General features: G+C 34.8%; 1 protein-coding gene across 4 annotated transcripts in view; it reads right to left on the reverse strand.

Moving 5' to 3' along the window:
* The window catches only part of FRS2 (fibroblast growth factor receptor substrate 2), a 106,695-nt gene that overhangs the window by 20,779 nt on the left and 73,375 nt on the right, over positions 1–12,541 (reverse strand). For all 4 annotated transcript variants that reach the window (XM_037049468.1, XM_037049466.1, XM_037049469.1 and 1 more), the window contains one exon: positions 8,679–8,780. The gene's annotated coding sequence lies outside the window, so the exon portion shown is untranslated. The remainder of the gene's footprint in view (positions 1–8,678; positions 8,781–12,541) is intronic.

A 12,541-nucleotide genomic window follows, 5' to 3' on the forward strand; every position in this document is an offset into this window, starting at 1 on the left:
GCTACACCCCACATTAGGGCGGGCAGCCACCCAGTGCCTCTTCCTTAGCACACCCTTTTCTCCAGGAACTAAACACACATTGTGCTTTGTCTCTGGCTTGTAAAACTGTCCAGTTAATTCTACTATAACTCATTGCTTTCATACAAATACAGATTCTACTTGTCCATCTCTCTAAGGTTAGCCAATCGACTCAGAAAACCTCTTCCTCTCTTTATTCACTCCACTTAGAAGCATCCCATGAGCTCCATCCTGAAGTGACTTTAATCACAGTCAATACAATGAAAGAGATGAGAGTGATCTGTCTATACCACTCTACCAAGTAAAAGTCCTAATTCTTGAAATGAAACATTAAATTAAAGAATCACTGTACCAATCTATAAGCCCTTGAAAATATTAAAAAGCCTCCACTAGAATCTCTGCAAACTTTTATTCTGCCCCACCATCAGGCCTCTTTTTTTCCCTTTGTCCAATTTTTTTATTGTGGTATAATGCACACAACAGAAAATTTGCCATCTTCCCACTTTTAAGTTATATATTTCAGTACTGTAAATAGATTCAGTATCGTTGTGCAACCAACATCCAAAACTACTTCATCTTGCAGAACTTAAACTCTACCCATTAAAAAACTCACTTCCCCTCTTCCCAGATCCTGGCAACCACAGTTCTACTTTGTTTGCATAAGTGGTATGCTCTGGGTACCCTCATGTGAGTGAGCTCATACAGTATTTATCTTTTTGTGCTTGCTTTATTTAACTTAGCTTAACATCCTTATAGAGTTCATTTGTGTTGTAGCACATGTCAGAATTTTTCCTTTTCAAGGCTGAATTATATTTCATTATATATATATATATATATATATATATATATATACACACACACACATATATATATACACACACACACCAAATTTTGCTTGTCTATTCATCTATTGAACATTCATCCACCTTTTAGCTACTGTGAATAATGTTACAAACAGATATACAAAGTATGTCTTGGAGACTCTTTTCAATTCTCTTGGATATAGACTCAGTAGTAGTATTGATTCTGGGTATCTAGTTCTATTATGAGACCATATGGTAACTCTACTGACAATATTCTGAGAAACCATCATACTGATTTTGGCAGTGACTACACAATTTCCATTTTCACCAGCAATGTACAAGGGTTCCAATTTCTTGCTAACTTTGTTTCTGTTTCTGGTATCAGCCATACTAACAGGTGTGAGGTGGTATCTCATTGTAGTTTTGATTTGCATTTCCTAATGATTACTGATGTTTAGCATCTTTACATGTGCTTATTAGCCATTTGCTTATCTTCTCTAAAGAAGTGCCTATTCAAGACCGTGGCTCATTTTTGAACCAGGTTGTTTTTCTGTGGTTAAATTTTAGAAGTTCTTTATATACACTGACCATTTGCCTTATTCAAATTAATAATTTGCAAGTATTTTCTCCCATTCTGTGGGTTGCACTCTTCACTCTATTAATAGTGTCTTTTTAAATTTTTCATTTTTATTGATTTTAGAGAGAAAGGGAGAGAGAGAAACATCGATTTGATGGTCTACTTACTTATGCATTCATTGGTACATTCTCAGATGTGCTCTGATCAGGGATCCAACCACAACCTTGGTGAATAGGGCAATGCTCTAACCAACTGAGCCACCTCTCTTGATATATATATTTTTTTGTTTTTGAGAAAGTCCAATCTGTCTCCTTGTGCCTTTGTTGCTTGTGTTTTTTAGTGTCATTTACAAGATAGCAGGCTAAATCCAATTTTGTGAAGGTTTTGTCCTGTATTATCTCCTAAGAACTTTATTGTTTTATGCCTGATATTTATGTCTTTGAATCACTTTGAGTTAATTTTCCCATATGGTGCTAAGTGTCAAAGTTCATTCTTTTGCATGTGGACAATCAGTTTTCTCAGCACCATTTTTTAAAAAGACTGCCCTTTCCCCATTCAATTTTCTTCACATCCTTGTCATAACTTAATTTGACCATGAGGGTTTTGGCCATTTATTATTTCTGGGTTCTCCCTTCTTTATGCCAGCATCACACAGTTTTGATTGTTGTAGCTTTGTAGTAAGTTTTGAAATCAGAAGTTTATGTTGTCCAGTTTTGTTCTTCTTTTTCAAGATTGTTTTGGCTATCTGGAGTTCCTTTAGATTCCATATTAATTTTAGGATGGGTTTTTCTATATATATATATATTTTTTTTTTAAATCATTGGGCTTTTGTTAGGAATTGCACTGAATCTGTACATCTCTTTGGACAGCATTTCAACATTATTACACCTTTTAATCCTTCTAATGAACAGTGTTTTATTTTTAATTTCTTCTAGCAACATTTTATAGTTTCCATTTGTATAAGTCTTTTATCTCCTTGGTTTATGTAATTCCTCAGTATATTATTCTTTTTTATGTTGCTGTATATAAAATGGTTTCTGTAATTTCCTTCTCAGATTGTTCACTGCATATGGAAATACAACTAATTTTTGCATATCGAATTTGTATCCTGATTTCCTGATGAATTCATTTATTGGCTTTAAGCACTTTTTTGTACTTAAAGGGGATCTTCAGGGTATTCTAAATATAAGACCTTATCATCTGCAAACAAAGATTCTTTTACTTACTCCTTTCCAGTTTAGATGCCTTCTATTTCTTTTTCTTGCCTAATTGCTCTGGCTAGAACATCCAGGGCTATGTTGAATAAAAGTGGTCAAAGTGGGTATCCCTGTCTTCTTCCTGATCTAAGAGGAAAAGCTTTCAGTCCTGCACAATTGAGTACGATGTTCACTGTAGATTTTCATGTATGGCTTTTATAATGTCAAGGTAGTTTCCTTCTACTTTTAGCTTTTTAGTGTTTTTATGATGAAAAAGTATTAAATTTTGTCAAATGTTTTTCTGCACCAATTGAGATAATAATGAGTTTTTTTAATCTTCCTTTTGTTAATGTGGTTTATTATACTGACTGGCTTTTGAGTGTTATACATCCTTGTATTCTGAGAACAAATCGTACTTTGTCATGGTGTATAATGCTTTTAATGTGTGACTGAATTCATTCAGTTTGTCAGTATTTCGTTGAGGATTTGTGAATCAGTGTTCATAAGAAATACTGGTCTGTAGTTTTCTCGTACTGTCTTTGTCTCACTTTGGTATCAGGGTAATGCTGACTTTACAGAATGAATTAGAAAGTGTCCCCTCATCTTCAATATTTTGGGAAAGTCTGAAGATTGATATTAGTTCTTTAAATGTTTGGCAGAATTCATCAATGAAGCCAGGGCTTTTCTTGTCAGGAGATTTTCGATTACTGATTCAATCTCTTTACTAGTTATAGGTCTACTCAGATTTTCTAATTCTTTGTGATTCAGTCTTGGTATGCTTGGTGTTTCTAGGAATTTTTATTTATTATCTAGGTTATTTAATTTGTTGGTGTATAATTGTTCACAGTTATATAATCCTTTTTATTTTGGCAGAATCATTAGCAATATCCCACTTTCATTTCTCATTTAAGTAATTTGAGTCTTCCCTCTCTTTTTCATAATTCATCTAGCCAAAATCTGCCAGCTTTGTTGAATTTTTCAAAGAACCAACTTCTGGCTGCATAGATTCCCCCTGTGATCTCATGTTTGATACACTGGTTGTTTAAAAGTGCGTTATTTAACATTCACAATTTTGTGAATTTTCTAGTTTTTCTTCTGTTGTTGATTTCTAACTTCATCCCCTTACAGCTGGATATAAGATACTTTGTATTTGTAAGATGGCTACCTTTTAAAGGCTATGAACTTAATTCGTGGCCTAACATATGGTCTGTCCTGGAAAATGTCTCATGTGTACTGAAAAAATGTTTATGCTGTCACTGCTGGGTAGAGTGTTCTGTCTGGTTAGCCATCTATTATTGTGAGTAGAGTATTAAAGTCTCCAACTATTATTATAGAACTATTTCTCCCTTTACTTGTCATTTTTAGCTTTGTATATTTTGATGACCTGTCATTAGGCACATGAATATTTATACTTGTTCTATTTTCTTGCTCTACCAAATAGTTTATAAATATTCTGTATAATGTTCATCATCTCATAACTTTTTAGAAGTCTTTCTTGTCTTATATTAATATAGTCACCCTTTTCCTCTCTTGGTTACTTTTTGCACATATCTTTTTCTATATTTTTCCTTTCAATCTACTAGTGTCTAGTTCTCAAGTGAATCTTTTGTAGACAGCATATAGGCAAATCAGGTATTTATACATTCTGCAAATCGGTCTTCTGATTGGAGAATTTAATATATCTACATTTAAAGTAATTACTATAAGGAAGGACTTATTTGTTGTTTTGCTATTTGTCTTCTGTAAGCTTCCTTAAGCTTTTTTGTCTTTCATTTCCTCTTGTGTATTTTCTATAGCTATTTTCTTTGTGGTTACCATGGGGATTACATTTCACATTCTGGAGTTATAACAGTCCAATTTGAATTTATACCGGCTTAATATCATTAACATACAAAAACTGCATCTTTATAGCTTTGCCCTCACTCCTTCCAATTTTTGATGTCACAAAACTACACCTTTATACAGAGTATCCCAAAACAAAGAATTTTTTTAAAATATCTGTCTCTTAAATTATATAGAAAAGAAATAGTGAAAAACTACAGTTTAAATACTAGCTTTTAGATAAGTTAGTTTTTCTTCAAATGTATTAGTCTCTTAAATGCTAAATCAGAGAACAAAAAATGCAGTTACAAATCTTTGTTATAATAGTACTAGCATTTAAAATTCCCTTGTATTTACCTTTAGAAGCTTTTACTTCTCCACAGGGCTTCAGGTTACTGTCTAATGTCCTTCTGTTTTATCTTGCAGGCTTCTCTTTCTTAGGGAGTGCATTTCTTACAGGGCAGATCTGGTGGTAATAAACTCCCATTGCTCTTGTTAATCTGGGAATGTCTTTATTTCTCCCTCATTTTTGAAGGACAGTTTTTCAAATATAGGATTGTTTGGTTGACAGGTGTTTTATTGGTGGTTGTTACTGGTTGTTGGGTTTTTCCCCCAGTCTTTTAACATTTTCAATGTATATGTCCATTGCCATCTAGCCTCCAAAATTTTTGATGAGCAATTTGGTACTAATCTTACTAAGGACCCCTTGTATGTACAATACAACGATAATTTGCTTCTCTCTTGCTGCTTTCCAGATTCCTGCCTTTGGCTTCTGGGAATTGGACTATAATGTGTCTTGGTGTCTATCTCTTTGGGTGTACCTGAAGTACAATGAGCTCCTTGGATGTTTATACTCACGTGTCTCATCAAATACTCTCTCTGCCCCTTTCTCTCTGTTCCCCTTCTAGTACTCCCACAATATGTATGTTAGTTTACTCGAAGATGTCCCACAGATCCCTTAGGCTCTGTCCATTTTTCTTCAATCTGTTTTCTTTCTGTTTCTCAGCCTTGATAATTTCTGTTGTCCTAGCTTCAACTTTGTTGATTCTCTGTTCTGCCTGCTTATAACGGACTTTGAATCCTTTTACCAATTTTTAAATTTTAATTATTGTACTTTTCAAATCCAGAGTTTCTATTTGGTTCCTTTTTATGTTTTCTATCTCTTTGTTGATATTTCCTTTATTTATACATCATTTTCTTGACTTTTCCACATCTTCCTTTAGTCTCTATCTTTAAGACAGTTGTTTTAAAGTCTTTGTGTAATATATCTGCCATCGAGTCTTTTTCAGGAGCACTTTATACTGATTTCCCCCCTTCGAATGAGCTATACTTTTTTATTTCTAAGCATGTTTTGTGATTTTTTTTTATTGTTTAAAACTGGACATATGACTCTAATAATGGTGTAAGTGCTGAACTCAAGAGTTTCCCCTTTCCCCAATGTTCGCTGTATTATTTTAGTTTTATTTTTTTTACTGTTGTAGGCTGTCTCTGTTCCAGCCGTTAGTCTGAGGTACAAACCTAGAGTGTTCTCAGGTCTCTTCTGAGCCTTTTGACAGTTGCGCCTTCTAAATTTTCCTTTATATGCAATTGTTTCTGAATGTGAGTCTTTTTATTTCAGACTCCCCAAAAGGGGAAAAGGAGAAAAATGAATGAGGCAGGGGGGGTGGTAGCCCTTTAAATATCCTAGAAATCATTTCAGCTGAAGGGGAAGGTGCTTGCAAAATGGGGAGGTGCAACATCAATGGTTGCCCACCTCTTCCACTACACCTCTGTTACCAAAAGTAGCAATCAGTGATCCAAGAACAGATCCCTGATATTTGGAGAAGAGGGTCCTTTTGTCCTCTCATGGATCCTACAGGCTGTGTGTAAGATGTCCAGGGGTGATAGTACATGCTACTGTGTTAAAAGCTGAAACTGACTAAAATTAGGTGCAATTTTACATCTAAGCCTTTTCTCCTAGAAGCTGCAAATAAATGTTCAATAACCACAGAGCTATAAAATAATCATATCAGATTCTGGCAGTGCAATTGCTATCTAGGTGGACAGATACATATCCTGATGCTTCATACTGCATTGTCTTCCCAGAGTCCTCTCCGGACCTCTTTGTGAGGATCAATATATATTGTTTTATTGTTTTAAATACCTTGATTATTGACACTGCCAAAGTATTGTGGAGTTTTTGCTTGTTTTTAGGTGCAACTATCTAGCACATTAGTTGTAACTGGGATTAAAAGAGTGTATCTGCCTTATTTAAAAGGACAGTTTCTCAGAACAGGGGGACAGAGGGGACAGGGGAGGGAATTTCAGGGGAAAGGGGGGAAGGATTTACAAGAACTAGTATAAAGGACACATGGACAACAACTAAGGGGGGCAGAAATAGAAGGGAGATGGGGAGCACTGCGGGGGGGGGGGCTGGGATGGGAGTAAAAGACAGAAAACTGTACTTGAACAATAATTAAATTTTAAAATTTTTTTAAAAAATAAAAGGACAGTTTCTACAAGAAAACACGTTTGGGTTTCCAAATAACTGATACACCACAATACTTCTGGAATGAACACAACGCAGTGGACTGCATGTGTCCTGCCCTGCTTTTGGAACACAGATACCTTATATACTCTCCATGACTGCTTAACTCACTGCAGTTTCTTCCCACTAGGAGAAGGCTTAGAACCAAAAGGTGACCGGGAAATAGCGAAAGGGAAAAGGTAGCAATAGCTTCTAAATGGAACTATGATCCTATTGTAATTGTAACATGGGTGTTTTTCTATAAAATAGTTAACATATAGCAGCATTTACTATTTTATACTCAAGAATATGATTTTAATAATCAAGAAGCTAAAAATTATATGAAATACTATCTACTAGCACCTTATTTTTTCAACAGTAACCTGATTTTAAAGCTTTAACTGTGTGACAGACACACATTTATTTGGATTATCTCAATCCATGCAGTCACCCTAGGAGGTAGGCACTACCATTATTTCCATGTTCCAAATGAGGAAACCAAGCCTTGAAGAGATTAGGTAGCTTTTCCAAGGTCAACAGCTGATAAGAGGAAGAGGCAGAATTAAATCTAGATCTGACTCTTAATAATTAATACATGTAAAAAGCTTTAAATAGCACCTAGCACATAGTAAGTACTTAGTAAACATTAGCTATTGAACTAATAATGATGATTTATCTTAAAACAATGTTCTATGCCTTTGGCAGTTGGTCAACCTTTCCATCCCTCATGTCTTCATTTATAAAATTAGGACACCCATTTCACCTAAGTGTTGTGAAAACAACAAAATAATTTTGGGCTATGATGACATTTAGAAAAATGTACAGTGTTTAAAAAGACAAGGTATTATTATATTATCACTATCAGTAAAATCTGTCTCTTGAATCACAAAGAATTCTTTTGCACTATAAGCACAGATTCCTAAAACTTAAGCACCATCTTCATAACAAGAGCTACATTAATAAATTTAGTAAAACTATCCTAAATTATTCCAATATGATTCTTGCAGACCGACAAGCAAAGAGAACACTGAACTCTATTCATAAGTGTGATTATAAATTTGGTGCTCAGAAAGGTATATTTGCTCTTTCAGTTCACTAGCACTAAGGGTGAATTTGGCCCATACCACAGAAGTTCTGTTCAAATATAGCCAGGACAGAATATCTATAGTTAGAAGTTTAGTAATATAACTCTAAATTTTGGGCATAGCCAACTGCCATATTTAATTACATTAAAAAAATCAAGAGAATGACATTCAAAAACCTGATCTTTGTGTCAGTGGTCTTGCCGTGTTATTCATAAACTATTGAGTATGTCTTTTTTTATTGATACACATTAGTTTTCAGATTATTTGAAACACTGCTAAGGATTTTTCATTGTATTTATGTTATTCTAAAGAAAAATAATTTTTAAGAAAAGCTAAGGAGGGAGATTTCTCTGTATATTCTGCTAGTCATCCAAACCAGAGACATTCTGGAAAGGTAAGGACACCTGCAACCTGCATAGTTTCCCTGTTAGCTGATAATTTCGAGAACAAATGTACACACAAAACCAAAAAAGCATCTAACTACTTTTATGCATCTATCTATAAATATGATTGCATTTGAATAGTACTAAATAAATTTTTCTTTCTGTAGGTTTTTTATTCTACTAAGGACAATATTTGTGAACCAGTTCACAATTCATAACCCTTTATTCACATCACACTTCTTTAACTCTCCAAAAACAAAAACAACAAAAAATCAATTACATTACTTACAAATCACTTCAATATCTGGTACTTTATTTTCTGGAAACTCTTTGTCTAATCTAAATTCCTTGTACTGTAATTTAAACGAGACTCCTCTCATGTCTGTTTTCTCTGTAAAAGACAAGTTAAAACCAGGATGATCAACAGAGATTAATCACATGCACACATGTATTTAAACTGCCATCAATCATTTTCCCATGGATAAATCTAAAATATTAATAAAGTGACAATTCTTTATTTCAGACATAGTTGTTGAAATAACAAAAAGGCTACTTAGAGATAAAATGATTTGTAAAAGCTATGAATATTAAGGAGAGGATAAGAAATTAGTTCATTCATTTATTCATCTACACATTGAAGCACTGAACAAGTATTTTCTGAGCACTAACTCTGTTTGCCAGGCACTGAGTTAAATACTAGAAATAAAGATACACATTCCTTGATTCCAAGGAGCTTACTCTTTAGTGAAGGAGGCAGTCAAGAAAATCAACACATGGCACAGTTGCTGACCCAGGCACTAGTGCTATCACAACACTCAACTCGGAGCAGAAAAAGTGACAAGAGAGGCTTCCTGGGAGAGGTGACCTCTAAGCCAAGTCCTGAAAGAGAGACTGGAGTTTGCTAGGGCAAGGGCAATCCAGATCAAGAAGACTGCATGGAAACACACAAAAGTGTGAAAGAACATGGCCCGTTCCAGAAGCAGTAAGTACTTCCTTATAACTGAAATGTAGGTAATGCATGGGAGAACATTAGGAGATGGGCCAGGAGGTAGGTCCATACCATTTCATGAAGAGCCAGTTTGCACTACTGACGGCAGTTCACATTTTCCTTTATAATCTTAAAGACACCACTAATGTCCTACCAAATGCTTTCTCATAGAGGCAGAAAATCTAGAGTACACACAAAAACGTCCAACACCTAATGGTGTTTGATTACCTATGTTGACCAAAGTATGACATAATACTAACAGCATCCATCTATAACACTCTCCCAATAGCCCCTGCACCTGCAGTACCACTACAGAATGATGACATAAACCCAGATATCCCTTCCAGACCTGGAGAAAGTCATCCACTTTAACTTCATATTTCACATTGAATTTGACAAAGTCATTTTCAATTACGCATTTTGACGTTTAGAAACAGAAATAAAAGATTCAGTATCTGTATCATGTCTAGCTATTTAAAAGATCCTCACTGGAGGATATGCTCATTGATTTTAGAGAGGAAGGGAGGCAGGCGGGAAAGGGAGAGGGAGAGGGGAAGTGAGAGAGGGAGAGAGAGAAACATCAATTAATTGCCTCCTTAACAAGCCCCCTGCCAGGCATGGGACCTGCAACCCTGTTTTTTTTTTGGGGGGGGGNGATTCAGTATCTGTATCATGTCTAGCTATTTAAAAGATCCTCACTGGAGGATATGCTCATTGATTTTAGAGAGGAAGGGAGGCAGGCGGGAAAGGGAGAGGGGAAGTGAGAGAGGGAGAGAGAGAAACATCAATTAATTGCCTCCTTAACAAGCCCCCTGCCAGGCATGGGACCTGCAACCCTGTTTTTTTTTTGGGGGGGGGTATGGGACAACACTCCAACCAACTGGGCCACCTGGACAGGGCTGTATCTGTATCTTTAAATACCATCTATCGATCTATTAATGTGCAACTATGTGTACTTGGTTGTTTGTACTGTTACCAGTGTTTGCACTGTTAAAATGGTACTAAAATGGCTTGCTAAAACGAAAGAAAGCTAAAATGGAAAATTATATAAAATACATCTCTGCCTTAATTCAATCCTAGAGTCATCTATAGCCTTGGAACATACTTATACCCAGAAACCCTGGTGATGAAATTTACACAATTAAGTCAGCATGCCCATAATCTCTGCCCCAAGATATAAAAAATACACCTACAGATGTGTGAACCCAGCAGATGAGTCACCCCGCCTTAGCTAATTCAATAATGTAATCAGTGCCAATGGCAAAGTTCCCAGAACCTTCAATCACAGAAAAAAAAAATCATCAGCCTTGGGAACTCTCAAAGAAACTCTTATTTCAGTGCTTTATGTTGCAGTCTAAAAGTATTACAAGGAAATCAAATACTATCCTCCAGCAACATCAAAGTGATGAACATTCTGTGTGACAGATCATGGAGCTCTTGCCGCTAACTGCACAGACTGCACCCCAATGAGAGAAGTGACTGTCTAAGACAGCAGAAGAAAGTACAGGAGTTCTCCAGAAAGCACTGATCATTGATTCTGAAAACTGCGATGAATACATTTGGTCTTACAAGGACAGTGCATTCAATTTTCTGTAAGTACTGTATGTCAGAATCCCATTTGTATCTGACTCAGTTATTATTTCTGTATATTAATTCATATAATTGTGTCAAATTAACAAATGATTACTTAACCCTCATAATAAATCTCTAGTTTATAAATTTACTATTAGACACTAGTTCACTGGCAAGGACTGAATACTAAGGTAGTATTTAACTTTGAGCTTTTACTAAACTGAACAACAGTCAACCCCAAGAATGAATTTTACAGTATTTTCTTTAGTATGCTACCTCACAGTTCTCAGGAAACAGTTGGCTTCATGGCTTTATTCTTTAAAACAACAAAGCACTAAATTCCAGTCACAGTGACTTTAAACTTCAACTTACTCAATAACAATCAACAAGACAATACAAGACAGGCAAGAAAATCTCTAGGCATCTTGACTTTTTATATAATATGCTTAACCTAGAACTAACTAAACAATTAAAGATAACAAAAAAGTTTAAAAGGGTGATTTTCAAAACCAAATATGCAAGTGTATAAGCAGAATATACCATAAATCTGCATTTCCAAATTCACGGTTATCATGCTCCTCACTAGACTCATATTAAAAGCCTAAACATTAACTGTTTGTTAATACACACAACCTACACAAAATAAGACAAATGCCAAGAAACTGTAACCCTCAAAACAAATTAATTCACAAAGAGCTCATCAGTTTCCACATTTCATTCAATTTAAAATGCTCTTACACATATTCTCAAAAAAGTACTGATTATTTATTTTCTACTTTTAGAGCAATGCATTAGCAATTGTTACAATCTAGCAAACTCACCTGATTCAAATATACCACTAATAAAAATGTTCAATGCATGTGTGTATTTTTTAACACTTCCTACCCTCACAAAATGCCTCCTCAAAAGTTAACCAGAAATATTTACATCAGAGTGCATCTCTCCCTTTAATGTACTTTTATGAGGCCACTAATAAGAATTGTTTAAAGAATATTCAATGACCAAAAAGATGTTCACGGTATGAAGTTAAACAGAAAAAAAAGGCCATGGTGCAATATGGTATTCTGAACTAGATCCTGGAACACAAAAGGAACCTTATGGAAAAACTGGCAAAATCCAAATACAGCCCATGGTTTACCTAGTAGTATCATACCACAGTTAATTTCTTAGTTTTGACAAATATATCACCATTGTGTATGGTTAACATTAGGTAATTAAGAATCTCTGTAGTAGCCTTCTACTTTTTCTATGACTCTAAAATTGTTCTGAAAAAAATTATTAAAAAAATTACTATTAGTGATCAGTACCAAATTTGAGAGGATTCTTATTAAAAAGAAAAATTGCCTTCACACTTATCTTTCTTCTACACAAAATACATAAATTCAGGGGAAAATTTATGTACACCAAAATTTTAGTACACCAAAACATACTAAAATGTTAAACACTGGTTCACTTGGTGATAATATGAAAGGCATTTTTCTACTTACATTTTCTATTGAGTGTGAATTGCTTTTTAATCAACAAGTTATTAGCTAAAGAATATACAAATCAGTATTTTATTAAAGGCCTCTTTAGAAAGAAATGCTATAAAT

This window comes from Sturnira hondurensis, unplaced genomic scaffold (assembly GCF_014824575.4).
Source record: "Sturnira hondurensis isolate 20B ecotype Veracruz unplaced genomic scaffold, ASM1482457v3 Scaffold0006496, whole genome shotgun sequence".
Lineage (NCBI taxonomy): Eukaryota > Metazoa > Chordata > Mammalia > Chiroptera > Phyllostomidae > Sturnira > Sturnira hondurensis.